Source organism: Triturus cristatus, chromosome 8 (assembly GCF_964204655.1).
Source record: "Triturus cristatus chromosome 8, aTriCri1.1, whole genome shotgun sequence".
In the NCBI taxonomy this organism is placed as follows: domain Eukaryota; kingdom Metazoa; phylum Chordata; class Amphibia; order Caudata; family Salamandridae; genus Triturus; species Triturus cristatus.
Window position 1 is genome coordinate 256,679,627 of NC_140591.1, and position 6,299 is coordinate 256,685,925.

The window sequence follows — 6,299 nt, forward strand, 5'->3', positions numbered from 1 at the left end:
ACTTTTGTCAGAAACGAAACATTTTTTACACAGTTTTGGCATTTTTCTGGGACATAGCCTATTTTTGCTATTTTTTGTGCTTTCGACCTCCTTCCAGTTAATGGTAGAAATGGGTACAAAAGCAATAATGGATCCTGGAAAGCTATACATTTTCTAGAAGTAGACAAAATTCTGAATTCAGCAAGGGGTCATTTGTGTAGATCCATCAAGGTTTTTTTTATAGAAACTAACAGTTAAATATAGGCTAAATTGAAAATTTGTTGAATAAAAAAGCCTTTTGTGTCAACGTTTTCACCTGTAACTTCTTCTAATTATGACAGCTCTTTGAAAGCAATATACCGTTACATCCGCTGGACATTACTGGTTGTGGGGATATATAGGACTTGTAGGTTCACCAAGAACCCGACGAACCCAGAGCCAAAAACTGAGAAGCAACTTGCAATGGTTTTTTATTATGTACCGGGTATATAGTAATTATTCTGTAAAAATGTGTACATGGAAAAATCGGTATGAAAGACACCTATGTTTTACTGAAATGGGAACAAAATATAGAGTTTAGACCAGTAGATATTTGCACATTTCCGAAATTGGGAATACTCATACTAGCATGAGAATTATCAGTCATTTTTTAGAATTACTTCTTTTTTACACAATGTCTTTCATTTGGAAGGCAGAAATGCATCGAAAGTCAATAGGTAATAACAGTTCCTTTACAAATCTGAATTACCCTAAGTCTCCCGATAAAAACGGTACCTCACTTGTAGGGGTAGGCATGGTGCCCACGACAGGAAATGGCTCAAAACCCAACGTGAACACACCACATTTTCACAATGCAAAATTAGCCTTTTTTAGCAAAGTGCCTAGCTGTAGTTTTTTACCCCTAGCTCAGTCGGCACCTAGGGAAACCTAACAAACCTATACATTTTTGAAAACTAGACACCCAGGGGAATCTAGGATGGGGTCTAGAATCCCTTGCAAACCTCAAAAATAGCCAAAAAATACGCATTTTCCCTACATTTCTCTGGTGGAAAGTTCTGGAATCTGCGTGGATCCACAAATTTCCACCCACCCCGCGTTCCCCAAAGTCTTCCGAGAAAAATGGTTCCTCACTTGTGTGGGTCAGCCTAGTGCCCGCGACAGGAAATGGTGCAAAACGTAACGTGGACACACCTCAATTTTGTAGCGAAAAATGACCCTTTTTTGGCAAAGTGCCTAGCTGTAGTTTTTGAACCATATCTCTGCCGGCACCTAGGGAAACCTAGCAAACCTATACATTTTTGAAAACTAGACACCCAGGGGAATCCAGGATGGGGTGACTTGACTGCCTCCCACCAGGTTCTGTTACCCAGAATCCCTTGCAAACCTAAAAAAGTGCCACAAAAATACTTTTTCCCCACATTTATCTGGTGGAAAGTTCTGGAATCTGCGTGGATCCACAAATTTCCACCCACCCCGCATTCCCCAAAGTCTTCCATGAAAAATGGTACCTCACTTGTGTGGGTCAGCCTAGTGCCCGCGACAGGAAACGGCGCAAAACGTAACATGGACACACCTCAATTTCGTAGCGAAAAATTACCCTTTTTTGGCAAAGTGCCTAGCTGTAGTTTTTGAACCATAGCTCTGCCGGCACCTAGGGAAACCTAGTAAATCTATACATTTTTGACAACTAGACACCCAGGGGAATCCAGGATGGGGTGACTTGACTGTCTCCTACCAGGTTCTGTTACCCAGAATCCCTTGCAAACCTCAAAAATTGCCAAAAAAAACGCATGTTCCCTACATTTCTCTGGTGGAAAGTTCTGGAATCTGCGTGGATCCACAAATTTCCACCCACCCCGCGTTCCCCAAAGTCTTCCGAGAAAAATAGTACCTCACTTGTTTGGGTCAGCCTAGTGCCCGCGACAGGAAACGGCGCAAAACGTAACGTGGACACACCTCAATTTTGCTGTGAAAAATGACCCTTTTTTGGCAAAGTGCCTAGCTGTAGTTTTTGAACCATAGCTCTGCCGGCACCTAGGGAAACCTAGCAAGCCTATACCTTTTTTAACACTAGACACCCAGGGGAATCTAAGATGGGGTGACTTGACTGCCTCCCACCAGGTTCTGTTACCCAGAATCCCTTGCAAACCTAAAAAATTGCCAAACAATACACATTTTCCCCGCATTTCTGTGGTGGAAAGTTCTGGAATCTGCGTGGAACCACAAATTTCCACCCACCCCGTGTTCCCCAAAGTCTTCCGATAAAAATGGTACCATCACTTGTGTGGGTCGGCCTAGTGCACGCGACAAGTAACGGCGCAAAACGCTTCGTGGACACACTTTTTTTGGCAAAGTGCCTGGCTGTAGTTTTTGAACCCTAGCTCTGCCGGCACCTAGGGAAACCTACTAAACCCACACATTTCTGAAAACTAGACACCCTGGGGATTCCAGGGAGGTATGGCTTGCATGGATCCCCCAACGTTTCCTTACCCAGAATGCCCTGCAAACCTCAAATTTAGCTGGAAAAATCACCTTTTTCACACATTTTTGTGTGGGTAAGTTGTGGCATCACCGGGGAGTCTAGTTTTCAGAAATGTGTGGGTTTTGTAGGTTTCCCTAGATAGCCGCCAAGCCCGGGGCCAAAAACTCATGGGTCCCCCTTTGCAAAACCAGGTTGTTTTGTGATAGGTAATTTTGATGTCTCCTCAATTGGTTTTGGGCCCTTGCCTGACGCGGGCACTAGGCCTACCCACGCAAGTGAGGTACCATTTTTCTCGGAAGACTTTGGGGAACGCGGGGTGGGTGGAATTTTGAGGACCCAAGCAGATTCCAGAACTTTCCACCACAGAAATGTGAGGAAAATTTGTTATTTTGGACACATTTTTAGGTTTGCAATGGATTCTGGGTAACAGAACCTGGTGAGAGCCAGTCAAGTCACCCCATCCTGGAATCACCTCGGTGTCTAGTTTTAAAAAATGTACAGGTTTGCCAGGTTTGCCTATGTGCCAACTGCGCTAGGGCCCAAAATCCACAGGTATGCACATTGCTAAAAAAAAGCCAGAGCCCCATGGGCTTTCTGCCGCCCTGGGGGGGAATCGGGGAAGGGGGTTTCATCCCGATATGCCCCTAAAGGGGCAGAAAGACTGTGGATATTTTTTGTGGGGGTGGGGGCATTGGTATGACCATTTTGGGCAGCCCCCACCCCCACGCATAAAAAAAGCCTGCGTACTCGCTGGCGCCTAGTGGGCTTTCTGCAGGGGGCAGATCAGGGGCCGCTGCCGCCAACTACCCTCCCAGGGGGGCGGAAAGACTGAAGTTTCTCTGGGGGTGGGGTGGGGGTATTGTCATGCCCATTTTGGAGAGCCCCTACCCCTACACTAATAAAACAAACAAATCCATGGTTTCTAGTGGGCTTTCTGCGCCCCCCAGGGGGGGCCAGATTGGGGGCTACAGCTCCCATCTGCCTCCTGGGGGGCAGAAAGACTGTCATTTTTGTGGGGGGGAGGGTGGGGGCATTGGCGTGCCCGTTTCGGGCAGCGCACACCCTAAAAACAATTGCGCAAAAAAATCTCTAGTGGGCTTTCTGCCCCATCTGCCCCCCAGGGGGGGGCAGAAAGGCTGTAATAATTGGGGGGGCATGGGCCTGCCCGTTTTGGGCAGCCCCACCTCTCTTTTTTTTTAATTCCCTGGTGTCTAGTGGGCTTTCTGCCCCCCCGGGGGGCGGATTGGGGGCCGATGGCTGTAATGGTGGTGGGTGGGTGGGGGCATTGGCGTGCCCGTTTTGGGCAGCCCCCACCCTAAAGAAAAACGAAAAACTAATCCCTGGTATTTAGTGGGCTTTCTGCCCCCCCCCGAAGGGGCAGATTAGGGGCCAATGCCCCATCTGCCCCCCGGGGGGGCAGAAAGACTGTAGTAATGGAGGGGTGGGGTGGGGGCTGTTTTGGGCAGCCCCCACCTCTATTTTTTTTATTTTTTATTCCCTGGTGTCTAGTGGGCTTTTTGCCGATGCCCCATCTGCCCCCCAGGGGGGGCAGAAATCCTGTAATGGTGGCGGGTGGGTGGAGGCATTGGCGTGCCCATTGCGGGCAGCCCCCACCCTTAAAAAAAACTAAAAACGAATCCCTGGTATTTAGTGGGCTTTCTACCCCCCCCCCAAAGGGGCAGATTAGGGGCCAATGCCCCATCTGCCCCCGGGGGGGCAGAAAGACTGTAGTAATTGGGGGGGGCATGGGCCTGCCCGTTTTGGGCATCCCGCACCCCTTTTTTATTTTTTTAAAAATTCCCTGGTGTCCAGTGGGCTTTTTGCCCCAACCGGGGGGCAGATGGGGGCTAATGCCCCCATCTGCCCCCCTGGGGGGGCAAAAAGACTAAATTGCACCAAAATAACCAGGGGGGAGCAAAGGCCCTTGCCCAAGGGGCCGCTCCCCCCTCCCTGGTGTCTAGTGGGTGGATCCTTGCTTGGGGATCGCCCTCCTGTGGTGATCCCCAAGCAGGGATCCACTGGGGAGATTCTCCCCTTTCCAACGATACCTCTCCCGTCTTTCTACGTGCTCAGGGGGCTGAGATAGCCCCCTGAGCACGTAGAAAGTGAAACTGAAATAAGCCTCTTGGCTCATTTCAGTTTCACTTTCACTATAATGACGTCGGCGCGACGTGCTCGCCAATCGTCATTACAGTGAAAGGGATTCCCCAGGGAATGCCTCATGACGACATGGGCACAGCGCGACTGTGCTCCATTACGAGTCCAGCTCATCATGGGCACTGGAGGAGTTAAGAGTTTCCATCCCAAAAGCTTAAGAGAAAACTTACCTTATGGTCAGTTTTTGCATGTGAGACAAAACTGCACACAAAGGAAAGACTATGATTTACATTCAAACATGCTGACAGAGAAACTGAAAGAAAAAGGATACCCTGGAAAACTACTCTAACATTCAAGGAAACGTCCCTGGTACAAAAGAAGCCCAAAACTGCTGTGACCAGACTGGTATGTATGTCCACGTTTGGCCTGCTGTTAGACTTGGCATCTTTTGGCGTGTTTCCCCAGAGTTTTTGCTTTCTGCCCTCCCGGTTTTGACTCTGTTTTTGCTGGCGTACTGTTTCTGCGCACTTTTCTCACTCCTGATCAGTGGTAAAGTGCAAGTGCTCCTGTGGTAAATTGTGTTATGGATTGGTGTTTCCATGATTAGATATTTGATTTACTTGTTAATCCCTAGTAAAGTGCACTGACTGTGCCAGGGCCTGTAAATCAAATAGTACTAGTGGGTCTGCAGCACTGATTGTGCCACCCACATGATTAGCCCTGAAAAGGTAACTCAGACCTGCTATTGCAGAGTCTGCGCGCAGTTTGTAACTACCATGTCAACATGGCCAGTGCACACACTTGCCAGTCCCTAACCTTTGCTTTTCTACATGTTAGTTACCCCTAAAGTAGGCCCAAGGTACCCCTGTGGGCAGGGTACAGTGTATGTGAAAGGTGGGACATGCCCTGGTGTGTGTGGCATGTCCTGATAGTGAATCACAGCCCATTTCATTTTTCACTATTGCAAGGCTATCTGTTCCCCATAGGACAGAATGGGAAGTTTGTTTATAACATCTTATAACTGGCCCTGGGAACTAGGTATGAAAATAAAGTTTAGTATGCCTGAACTCAGAATCTAAAGATGCATCTTTTAGTGAAGGTGATTGGTACATTCTGTGTTTGAAAATACCACTTTTAGAAAGTAGGTATTTTCTTGCTCAGTCATCCTGTGTGCCTCTGCTGGAATGTGGATTGCCTGTCTGGGTTTTGGATGACAGAATGCTGGGGAGCTCCAGATAGTCTAGGTAGAGTCAGGAAAGAGATGAATAGACCTGGACTGCAATGGGGGAAGGAGGAGGAGATTTCCCTGCACCTCAAAGGGCATGGTCTGCCTCTGACAATGGCGGGAAATCACAATACCAAAGGGGATGATGGACGGAACGTTTGAGCAAAACACTCACTCCCAGTCAACTGATCTGGTTTTAATCCATCATCATTCGTTAGCTCACTCCACCACCCCAGTTTGGACATGGCCATACGCAAATCAGTCTGACCCTGTGCCTCATGGGAACAGTCCAGCCCAATCTGCCAAGCCCGGAAACAAGCTTCTTGGGACCGGTTTCAAGTTCATAACCCTCATCAGCCAGGCTATCTTGAATCCAGTGGCAAAGTGAGCAAGGGACCCACGTCTGGGCATACCCTGCCAACTTAGGGCGAACAAAGCGATACCAAAGGGGATGATGGACAGAACGTTTGAGCAAATAAAACACTCACCCCCAGTCAACTGATCTGGGTTTAATCT